The following is a 12,934-nucleotide window of genomic DNA, read 5'->3' as shown; positions in this document are numbered from 1 at the left end:
TTACAGCTTCACATACTGTAAAAAATGAAGCCAAAATATTTTTTAAAAAATGAAAGTGGTGCCTCACATCTGTAATCCTAGCTACTTAGAAGGCAGAGGTCAGGAGGATGTCAGTTCAAAGCCAGCCCGAGCAAATAGTTCCCCAAGACCCTATCTTGAAAAAAACCCTTCACAAAAAAGGGCTGGTGGAGTGGCTCAAGGCGAAGGCACTAAATTCAAGCCCCAGTACCACACACACACACAAAAAAAGGTTCCAATATATACATTAACAAGGATAAAAGCACAAATTCACTTCTTCTTTCAGCCAGTGTCCCTACTTCCATTCCCTTCCCTCCCCTCAACCCATGAGAATTGATTATAAGGGCCCTATGCAATATATAACATTGTTTTTATTCTGTGAGGGGTTTTATTCCCTTTTCTGCTTTTCACATGCAAAATACAACATTGTGACTGTTCAACTAGTGAGACATTTTCATAAATGTGGTGAATACCTACTCAGCCTACCTCCTTCATCTCTAACCATGGAGAATAGTGGCAGGGCTCCCAGGGCCATCCATTCAACGTGACCTGCCTCTCTTCCCACAGCCAAAAGTCAGCACTCTATCCAATATGAACCAGACGCTTTCCTGATAATGTGGAATTGGAATTAAGATATTCCAGCCTCAACACGAGTGCTTTCTAAAGTGGAGACCATGTAAACTCAGGAGCTGCTGGCCATAGCTGTTGTCTACCACGCAGCCTGAAGGTCAGAAAATATCAAGAGGTTGAGGCCGACTTGCAGAGAAGAGGAGAAAGGGAGAGAGAGAGGAGAGACAGAGGCTTGATTCCCCTATTGTACTGTAGTCCCTAATTCCTGAGTCCTAACTGAATTCTGGCTTAAGATTCCATAAGAGATCCCTGTATCTTTAAAAATAGATTATTTTTACTTAAACTTGTTTTACCAGAATCTTTATTGAAGGAAAAATAATCCAAGTTCCCAAAAAAACAAAAACATTTAGGGGCTGGAGGCATGGCGCAAGTGGTAGACTTCCTATCTAGCAAGCACAAGGCCCTGAGTCAAAACCCCACCACCTATTGAGCTACTCTACTGAGCTACTACCAAACAGTGGCAGTAGGACCAACCAGCCAAATATTTAAGGTCCCAGAACAAATGTTAGAGCTATAAAACAAAAAAATTTTAATTTTATAGCCAGTTGGTTCATGAAGTACAGTCATTCATTTTATATTTGACAAAATGCAAGGCCAAAGAAGTGGAAATGCTTTCAGTAAATGCTATAAGCTAGTTATTAACAAAGCTAAACTTAAAACCAAGTACCCATGTGAGTACACATCTTAAAGTTATGTCTACTGATCATCTGCTTCAAAATTACCTGCTTCATCAATGCTAGGAATCTCTCTGTATAGCCATCTTTATCCCAAACTAGATAATGATATGTCTTTCTTATTATCTCTTATATTTTCTCTTCAACAAAATCAGGTGGAACAGGTTCTGCCTGGAAGCAGGAAGGCTGGGGGAGGTGGCACAAACAATATATACACATGTAAGTAAATGTAAAAATGATAAAATAAAAGGAGAAAGAAAAAAAATTTTTTTAATTACCTGCTTCAAAACCCAGAGTTCTAGGTCTCATGCCTGACATACTAAATCAGGATCTCTTGGGGATAAGGCATGGAAATTTAACTAAGCTCCACAGTGATTCTTGTGAATTCTCTGAGCTGAAGATCCTCTTACAGCAGGAGAGGGAATATTAATAGCTTCTTTTTTAAGCACCAGGAATTCTACCAAGATTTTCTCATTTAATTCTCAAAACATACCTCCAAAGTAGCTGTTATCTCCATTGTACAGAAAAAAAAAAAGAGAAAGAAAGAAAGAAAAGTAGGTTCAGAAGGTTAAGTAACCTGCCTAAGAAGACACAGGTGGCAGAACTGGATCCACGCTCCATCTTAACCAAAGCTCAAGATCTTTGCATTTCATACTTACTTGTTCCATGCTTTTCTGCTATGAAAGTTAGAAGGAGTTAAACTAGTCATCTGAGTAGAACAGAGGATAGAGACTTAAGTGCAGAGGAAGGCCAGACCAACTGAATTTGGATAGAAACAGAAAAGAAAAAGAAACTCAACTTTACAAAAACAAACTACAGTAAATTGAAACTCAATATATAAAACATAGTTAACCAATTTGACAGATTTGTCATCTACTGACTTTTTTATTATTTCAGATATATACATAATACATGTAGTTTTGGGGGGCGTTGAAGGGTTTTTTGTTTGGGGTGTGGGGGGGGTTGTTTTTTTGGTTTTTTTGGTTGTTTTGAGACAGGGTCTTGATAGATAGCCCAGGCTGGCTTTAAACTCTTAATCCTTCTGCCTCTGCTTCCTGAATACTGGGATTACAGATGTGAACCACTATGCTCAGCTATATTTAATTTTTAATGAAATGCATTATTAATCTCCTCAATGCCCTCAGGGTTCCTAGGGATGGAAGATCCTAGTTTTCTCTACTAAAGCACAGAAGACAAAATTGCTTGCTGTACTCTATGGGTCTGGTTTTACATTCTCAGCTAGGCAGGAACAGGTAAGGACTTGCTTAATTCCAATTTAGTTGGTTTGGTAGGAGTCCTGTTAAAAGTTTTACAAAAAAACCTACTTTTTTTTTTTTGGTGGACTGGGGTTTGAATTCAGGACCTCATGCTTGCTTGGCAAGTGCTTTAACCATGCCCCCTGCCCACAATTTTAATACTCTTATTTTTAAAAATAAATAACATATCTTTGCTCACAGAACTTTTCAAGGAGGAAAACATATTTTTTTAATACTGTAGGCTTAGCAGTGGCCTGGTGACACTCCAATAATCACATCTCTAGGGAGGGTGAGGCAGGAGACGTGAGTTCAAGGTAGCTTGGGATACCTACTGAGTTTGAGGCCCACCTGGGCTACATAGCAAGCCATCCATCTCAAGTACAGGAAACCTGAACAAAGATATTTGGCTAATTTTTTTCATTTTACCATTATATGTAACAGGGAGGAACAACCTAAAGTACACCTACAGGAGGAATAAATTGTAGCATATTTCTCAGTGAACTGTATAGCACTTATATAAATTATCTGTAGTAATGCGGGTGTATTTTAAAAGCAATGCTGAGTGGAGGGAGGAAAGTAAGTTTAGTTAGTGATATCAAAATTTCATTGAAAAAAGTTTTAAAGTGATCAAAAAAGTTGCATTACCCAGGCGCCAGAGGCTCATGTCTATAATCCTAGCTAGAGACAGAGATCAGGAGGATCAAGGTTCAAAGCCAGCCCAGGCAAATAGTTCCATGAGACATTATCTCAAAAAAATTTATCACAAAAAAAGACTGATGGAGTGGCTCAAGGTGAAGGCCCTGAGTTCAAACCCCAGTACCAAAGGAAAAAAAACCAAAAACAACAACAACGAAAAAACTACATGGCCACCCCTACAATATAATACAATTTCTATTTTTAAATGTATTTTTTAAAACACAAAATAATACATATATTCCATATTATAAAGAGGCAGGATACTATAGTAATGAACATTATGACTGCTACAGTAAACAATCTGGGCTCAAATCTTTGCTCTATAACTTGCACTCATATGACCCTACACAAGTTATTTCACCTTTCTACAATCCCAGTTCCCCAACTGTAAAATAGAAAGAAAAATAGTAGCCACATTATAATATTTTTAATATATTAGTTCATTTAATCCTTATATTAACCATAAGGTTATTGATTAGATGAACAGTATGTGGCAAACAGTAAACATTCAACTCCAATCATAACTATTATTTAAAGATACACAATTACAGTGACTGTCTAAAAGCATGAACTAGAAACACACTAAATTCATGATGGAAAAGAAGAGAAATGAGGCAAGGAAGGAAAATAAAGTACCTTCAGGGTTGAAGATGTACTTCAAGTGGTAGAGCACTTGCCTAGCATGCTAGATTCAATCCCCAGCACCACAAAAAGAGAGAGAGGGAGAGAGGAAGAAAGAAAGAGATTTCAACTATAGCAAAAATGTTTCATTTCCTTTTATTCAAAAATAAACATATAAAAAAGATAATAAAAAATAAACATATAGTGCCAGGGACCAGTGGCTCATACCTGTAATTCTAGCTACTTGGAAAATCGTGAGGATCAAGGTTCGAGGCCAGCCCAGGCAAATAGTTGGTGAGACCTCCCCATCTTCAACATAACCAGAACAAAATGGACTGGAGGTGTGGCCCAATCAATAGAGTGTTAGCTTTGCAAGCACGAAGCCCTGAGTTCAAACCCCAGTCCTACCAAATAAATAAGTAAATCTATAGCCAACACAGAATTATATATTTGTTATTTCTTGGTAATAACTTGCTGATTCTAGGTAGTATCTATTATGTTGTACACTTTCCTATATTTAAATTTTTTAAGGTTAAAGACGGTAAAAGAGAAAAATTAATAACATAAACTGGGTGCTGGTGGCTCATGCCTGTAATCCTAACTACTCAGGAGGCAGAGATCAGGAGGCTCACAGTTCAAAGTCAGCCTGAGCAAACAGTTCCTGAAACACTATCTCGAAAAAACCTTTCACAAAAAAAAAAGGGCTGGGGGAGTGGCTCAAGGTGACAGCCCTGAGTTCAAAGCCCAGGATCAAAAAAAAAAAAATTAAAGTTTTGGGGGATATAGCTCAATGGTAGTGTTTACCTAGCATGTACAAGATCTCAGGTTTAATCCTCAGTACACCAAAAAAAAAAAAAAAAAAAAAAGTTAACAGATTTTTTTAAAGTCTGTTGTTAATACAACAGCTATGCAGTATGCTTAAGCCAAGAAAATTTTTTAAAATTTGGCAAATAAATAACAGCCCAGTGTGCAAGCCAAGCTTCCAGATTCTCAAACTTTTATTTTGTAACAGTTCCACAATAGTTTTTGGTCCAAGAAGCATATTTATATCTTAGGCTAAACCCTCAAAAGCACTGTAGAAAGTTTTAGATAGCCTAACTTACTCAGATCCATAAATTTAAAATATAAAAAAAGGTCGATGGAGTGGGTCAAATGGGAGAGTGCCTGCCTACCAAATGCAAGGCCTTGAGTTCAACCACTAGCACTGCCAAAAATATATATAAATAAAATATAAAAGAGCTTACACCAAATACTGATATTTAGTGTAGAGCCCCACTCAATGCTAAAGTAGAATTAATTACTAGACAAGTGAGATGAATGGAAAAAGAATAGTCCCCCTGGGAATAAGAACTTTATTAATACATTTTCGAGAAGTGCTGAGCAAGGGAAAACTTCCAAACCATGTCTTCTGCTCCGCTGGACAGAATACTAAATAACCACATTTAAAACGAAATCAACCAAGCTATAAGTGGTTTTCAATGTAGTCTTACAAATTATAATTAAGCAGAAAAAGTATGTATGAACAACTAAAACCACATCTTACCTTTTAAAGTGCAACTTTAGCTCTAAAGGGACTGCTTGATTCAAAATATTACACTTTGTTGATAAAGTATGAATAATTAATTCTAAGCTTATAAAAACTTGTTTTTTCAGTGCTCAGAATTGAATCCAGGGCCTTGCACATGCTACGCAAACACTCTACCACTGAGCTATGTTATCAGTCAAAACTTGAATTTTTTTTTTAATCAGTATAGATCTCCAGTATTGGTAGCTTGGAGCATGAAGTTAGTTTTAGTGAGCATTTGAGGTATGGTGCTAGGGTTTGAACTCATGGCCTCACCACTTGCAAGGTAGGCACTCTACCACTTGAGCCACTCCACCAGCCCAAAACTTGAATTTTTTTAAATGAAAATTGGTAATACTTGATCCTCTTTATTAAAAATATCTCACATAGAGCTGGGTGCCAGTGGTTCATGCCTGTAATCCTAGCTACTTGAGAGGATGAGATCAGGAGGATCACAGTTCAAGGCCAGCCTGAGCAAATAGTTCACAAGACCCCATATCCAAAATAAACAGTGTGAAATGGACTGGAAGTATGGCTCAAGTGGTACAGCACCTACTTTGCAAGTATGAAGCCTAGGGTTCAAATCCCAGTCCCACCAAAAAAAGTCCATTTTTTTTCCTCACATAAAGCCAATCTATAATCCTAACTACTTGGTAGGCCAAAGTTGGGAGAATTGGCAGTTCAAGGCCAGTCCGGGCAAAAAGTTTGTGAGACCCCATCTCAACCAACAGCAGCATGCAGTGGTATGCGCTTGTGATCCCAAGCTACGTGGGAGGCTGAGACGGAAGGGTCATGGTTCCAGGTTTGCCCATACAAAAATGTTTGCAAGACCACATGTCAATGACAAAATAAAAATGGGCATGGTGGCATGCACCTGTCATCCCAACAGAACAGGAAGCATAAAATAGGTCCAGGCCAGCTTGGGCAAAAAGTGAGACCCTATTTCCAAAATAACCAGAGCAGGACTGGTGGAATGGTTCAAGTGGTAGAATGCCTGCCTCATAAGCATGAAGCCCTGAGTTCAAACTACAGAACCACCAAAAACAAAACAAAACAAAATTACCAGAGCAAAAATGGCTGGAGGTGTGGCTCAAGCGGCAGTGCCTATCTAGCAAGTGCAAAGCCCTGAGTTCAAATGCCAGTATCAGCACTATGTGTGTGGATTTATATGTGTTTACATTGTTTTTCATTTAGAGTTGGGTGTGGAGGTACATGCTGGTAAATGCCTGCACTTGGGACAAAGAAGCAGGAAGACTGAAAGTTCAAGGCCAACTTGGGCTACATATGTCTCCAAAAAAAAAAAAACCAGATGCCAGTGGCTCATGCCTAAAATCATAGCTACTCAGGCAGCAGAGATCAGGAGGATGGTGGATGGACTCCAGCCCCAGGTAAATAGTTCACTAGACTGTATCTCAAAAAAATCCATGACAAAAAAGAGGGCTGGTGGAGCAGGGAGAGAGAGAAAGAATGAATGAATGTTAGGGGTGTGGAGTGGGTGATACTCGAGTGGGCAGGAGCCAAGGGAGCTAAATTTTATACAATGCACAGAACAGTCCCCCGCAACAAAGAATTGTCCTGCCCTAAATGCAATAGCCTCCCTGTTGAGAAACACAGTATTAGAAACAATCACTTTTATTCTTAAACTAGGAAAGAGCCTTTAGTGATATTTCAAAAATGCCAGAACCATTGTGTCTTACAAGAATGCACACAAATAATTTTTTATTAACTGTGTTTTCAACTACAATATTTATAAGATCAAAAATTTTCTTAGTCATCTACACAGGTAAGTTTCTTTTCTAAGGTTCATTTACATTGGAGTTGAGTTGTCTTGTAGAAACAAGGGATACATAAAAGCTTTGAACAGAGAAAGTAATTTGAAAAGTTACCAATAAAAAATTAATGAGACGGGCACAGGTGGCTCACTCCTGTAATCCTTGCTACTCAGGAGGCAGAGATCAGGAGGATCATGGTTCGAAGCTAGCCCTGGCAAATAATTTGTAAGACCCTATTTCAAAAAAACCCAACACACAAATAAATAGGGCTGGTGGAATGGCTCAAGGTATAGGCCCTGAGTTCAAACCCCAGTACCACAAAAAAAAAACCTAAATATCCTATACCCAATATTATATATTTTTTCCAAAGTGGGAATTCCACAAATCATTTTCCCAGAGGATCAAACTTTTAGGACTCTCAGACCACATTCTTTTTGAAATGCTTCTGGAAATAATAACTGCAGCCACAATTTTCTATGACCCAAGTGTTCTACCAAGTATTTTGTATATGTTCCCTCTAATCTCTGTGACAACTCTGCAAAGTAGTTATCTCCAATGAAAAGATGGAAAATTAAGACCCTGAGAAATTAAAACTTGCTCAAACACAAACAATGAGTGACAGACTCAGGATTCAAATCTGATAGTTCCCAAACCTAAGTACTTCCCACTGTAACACACATGTTCCAGAATCATAGTTACATTTCCATGGAAAAATTATTTGCAAATTAGCTATAAAAGCTACTACTACTATTCTATTCTCCTATACTCCACTCTCCCTGAACAAGGAGACTAAAAAGTGTACAAATGATAATTCCATCAACCTCTAAGGCAAAACACTCATTTAATCACTACAGACTTAAAATTAGCATTCAGACTTTTTAAGGGATGGGTGAAAAGCTGACAGGAAAAATATGCCATCTCTCAGTCATTCCTTCTGTTCTGTTCTAATGCACAGTATTTGTTTCTTGCCATTTCATTTCATAAAAACAAAGTAAATGAAACATCACAATAGTGCAGGCACAAAAAGCTATCAACCAACAGACAGCAGGATAAGAAAGTGTCTGCCAGTAACTAAACATCTTCAACACGCATCCAAATACGGTCTCGAGTACGCACAAAGTTGATAATGAAAACAAAGTGAAGAAAATGGATTACTGAGGTTTCAGTAGACTTTAATATTCTAGGTATAAAGAATAGAAAAAGAATGCAAATAAGTATGCTAATGTCCTAATCATTTTTTCTCTTCTTTCTATAATCATAAAAAGTCCCTAACTAGTGAGACCCTGAGTTCATTCCCCAGTACTGCAACAACAACAACAAAAAAGTCCCTAAATAATCCAAAATAAAGTAAGGATTCACATGAGTGATATGTAGCCTAGAAATCTAGTCATTCGCTTTCCAGAAGAGGAATATTGACAAGTATATTAGCCTGTGCATCAAGACCAAACACATGGCAAATCTACATGACAGGTCTGCTGTGAAATTATAAGTCATGGTTTTCATTCAAACCAAAGGTATTCTACCATAAAAAATGGCATTACCTATTTAATTAACCACAAATATACACAATGGCATACACTAGTGCCAGACAGATCAAAAGCTAGTTCTTACAAGTATATTAGCTCTTTAGGATAAACATCATATTTTCCATGTAACTAAAATCCACCAGGTCCTGAGATATGACATAAAAACTTAAGCTGAAAGTTAAGTTTCAGGCATTTGGAAGTTCACTACTTCCTGAATTTTTGGCCAATTCAGGAATTTCCTCTATTAACGAACTCAAATGTTAACAGGGCTCCCACTAGGTGTGAGGGGTTATGACAGATGCTATAAGATATTATTTACTGAATATTTACTGTAATTCAGATACCTTTCCAAGTACTTTATACTTAATAATCATAACGGTCCTCTCAGATACTATTATGACCCCATTTTACAAATGTGGGAACAAAATTATGAAAGAAATAGTTCACCTGCCCAATCCTATAGCCAAGAAGTGACAGAATGAGAGTTCAAGCCCAGGGCTGGCAGCATGGGTCAAGCAGTAGTGCGGCTAGTTAGCAAGTGTGAAGCCCCAAGTTCAAAACTCAGGGCCACCAAAAAAAAAAAAAAGAATATTAGTATTCAAGCCCAGACCCTATATTCTTAATCAAATTCTTTTCTGATCTTACTAAGTTTGAGATAACTGAAGAAACACCAAGTAACAATGTCCAGAAAGCAGGTGAAGACAACACCATGAAGCTTAGAAGACAGGACCAGATTAAAAATTACATTTGAGAGTCACTAGCACTTACTGAAGAATACATACAAGTAATATTGAGTTCCTTCTATGTACGTGCCAAAGCCTGGCTCCTTTATGTTGTTTGTGTGTTTGTTTTGCAGATACTAGGGTGGAACCTAGTATCTGAAGCATGCTAAAAGCAAGCACTCTACCACGTGAGTCCAGTCCCTAGCTGTTTTTTTTTTTTTTTTGGCAGTACTGGGGTTTGAACTCAGGGCACTGCTAAGCAGGCACTCTTACCACTCCATCACTCCCGTTTAGTGTTGGATATTTTAAAGATAGGATCTCAGGAACTATTTGCCTGGGGCTGACTTTGAACACCAATCCTCTTGATCTCTGCCTCTTTTATGTCTTTAGGTGACAGCAGATAAGAGGCTAGGAGAACATCAACAGATACAAGTTAAAGAGCACATAAATGAGACTGAAAATGAATAACAGACATAAAAATAAAACCAAGACAAAGTATTCCACAGAAAACAAGATGGAAACAGCAAACACCCCAAATACTACAAAGTAATACTGTCCATTGAATTGGATACTGCAGAGATCAAGTCAGCTCAGCCTTCTTAAACAACAGGGTAACAAAAAGAACTCACTATTTCCTCAAGCAGTCTGGTCTATGATTGGAAAGTTCAAGTTTTTATAGTTTTTTTCTTGCCACTGAAAGAAAAGCATATACTTTGGAGTACATCATACTGTGTTCAAATTCAGAATCTGAAGAGGAATTAATAGTTAAAATAACTAAGTGTAATGTCTTGATTTTTCAAGCTATAAAAGACAATTGGGGAAATCTGAATAAGCATAGTATTAGCAGACAAATTATTAATTTTAAGTATAATAATGATATTAAGATTGCATACAACTTATTTTTGCAGATGCACACAGTGAAATGTCATGTCTGCATTTACATTAAAATGTACTACAAAAGAGATGTAGTAAATTTTATAGAATATTAATAACTTTTCAAGCTAGGTGACAGGTAAATAGGTGTTCATTATATATTTTTTCATAATGAAAGGAAAAAAGGGCAACAGGCACACACACACAAAAATGGTAAGCATTGTGTCATTAAAAAATAGTTCAGGACCAATAGAGTGGCTCAAGTGGTACGGTGCCTGCCTAGCAAGCGTGAGATCTTAAGTCCAAACTCCACTACCACCAAAAAAAAAAAAAAAAAATCCAGAAAGCAAATTCAGCATGAAGATAAAGATCACAAACACCACCTAGTGCTGGTGGCTCACACCTGTAACCCTAGCTACTCAGCAGTCAGAGATCCGGAGGATCGAGGCCAGGCAAATAGTTCACAAGACCCTATCTCCAAAAACCTCATCAGAAAAAATAAAATAAAATCACAAATATTGACACTAGAAATGAGAAAACCAACTGGCCTTATGCTGAACGAAAAAGTACTTGATGCTTGGATTCCAATTTCTAGTGAAGTAGCATATAAATGCTGCATCTCAAACAGCTTAGATAGAAAGATATACCATGACAAACAGTACTAGATAATTCAAAAAAGTATTTAGTGATGGTAAAAATGTTGAAATTAGAAAAGTATTTAGAGCTGGGTGCCAGTGGCTCATGTCTGTAATCCTAGCTACTCGGGAGGCAGAAATCAGGAGGACTGTGGTTCAAAGCCAGCCTGGGAACATAGTGCAAGAAACCCTACCTCAAAAATACCCAACACAAAAAAGGGCTGGCAGAGTAGCTCAAGTGGTAGAGTGACTGCCTAGCAAGTGTGAGGCTCTGAGTTCAAACCCCAGTACCACCAAAAAAAAAAAAAAAAAAAAAGGAAAAAAACATACAAAGTAACATTCTATGTAATAAGACAGGAAAAAGTGATCTTTCTGAAATAATCTATTGTTATATATTTTAAAGTACATGTGTGAGTAAATGTAAAAACAATAAAACAAAAATTTAAAAATAAAGTACGTGTGTGCTTGACATAAATTAAACGCAAGGTTTTTGTGAGGTGTTTTTGGTGCTGGTGGTAGTGCTGAGAATCTCAATATAGTTTTTGATTTGCATCCCTGATGGCTAATAATGTTGAACACTTCTTAACGTGTTTATTGGCATTTGTTCTTCTGACAAAAAAAAGTGTCTATTTATTTGCCCATTTATTGACTAGATTATTTGTTCTTTTGGTGTTTTTTTCTTTTTTTAGCTTGTCATATACTCTGGATATAATCCTCTGTCAGATATCTAGTTGGCAAAGATTTTATACCATTCTGTAGGCTGTCTCTTCACTCTGTTGATTGTCTCTTTTGCAATGCAGAAGCTTTTTAAGTTGATGCAATTCCATCTGTCAATTCTTGCTCTTATTTCCTGAGCTACTGGAGTCCTATCCAGAAAATCCTAATTGCCTGATGCTGGTGGCTCACACCTGTAATCCTAGCTACTTAGGAAGCAGAGATCAGGAAGATCGCAGTTTGAAGCCAGCCCAAGCAAATAGTTCTTAGAAACCCTATCTTGAAAAATATCTATCATAAAAAAGGGAGTGATTCATGTGGTAGAGTGCCTCACTAGCAAGCATGAGGTCCTGAGTTCAAACTCCAGTATCGCCAAAAAAAGAAAATCCTTGCCTGTGCCTAGATCTTGCATGTTTTTTCCTAGTTGTTTCAAAGTTTCAGGTCTTATATTAAGATCTTTTGTCCATTTTGAGTTTATTTTTTACACAGGGTGAGAGAAGGGATGTAGTTTTAATCTTGTACAAGTAGTTATCCAGGTGTCCCAGCAGCATTTGTTAAAAAGACTTTTTTCCAATATATATCTTTGGCACCTTTGTCAAGAATCAGATAGCACCACCTATTTGGGCTTATTTCTGAATATTCCATCCTATTCCACTGGTCTATTTGTCTGTTTCTGTACCATGCTGTTCTTCTTACTATGGCTCTGTAGTATATTTTGAAATCAGGTATTATACCTCCAATATTGCTCCTTTTGCTCAGGATTACTTTGGCTTTCGGGGTCTTTTGAGTTTCCATATGATTTTTTGATTGTTTTTTCTATTTCAATACAAGTTTTAAAACTTCTGATTCCAGGCAGGGCTAGGAAGGCAGCTCAGTGGTAGGGCACTTACCACTTGGATGCCCAAGGTCTTGGGTGTTCAATCCCTAGCATTGCAAAAAAACCCAAAAAAACAAAAATAAAAACACTGATTCCAACTTAGTAACAGAATGAAACATGTTACTCAGACATAGTAGATATGTTACCTAAATTCTCTGAGCCCCTTATCTATGAAACAGAGATAAATAGTAACAGTTTCTCTGAGCTATTATGAGAATTAAAAGAGTACAAGAGATTAAAGGATAAATACACACACACAGCACTCAGCAAGGTAGTGAATAAGAGTTCCCTAGTTCTAGCTACCTCAAATCTTCAACAAATTAAGTCTTTTTTTCTTTTCTTTTCTTTTTTTGAGA

General features: G+C 37.3%; 1 protein-coding gene across 1 annotated transcript in view; it reads right to left on the bottom strand.

Moving 5' to 3' along the window:
- Window positions 1-12,934, bottom strand: part of Ccdc163 (CCDC163 homolog) — a 32,758-nt gene that overhangs the window by 591 nt on the left and 19,233 nt on the right. The gene's annotated exons all lie outside the window — the stretch shown is intronic.

This window comes from Castor canadensis, chromosome 7 (genome assembly GCF_047511655.1).
Source record: "Castor canadensis chromosome 7, mCasCan1.hap1v2, whole genome shotgun sequence".
NCBI lineage: Eukaryota > Metazoa > Chordata > Mammalia > Rodentia > Castoridae > Castor > Castor canadensis.
This window is presented reverse-complemented; position numbering and strand designations above follow the sequence as displayed.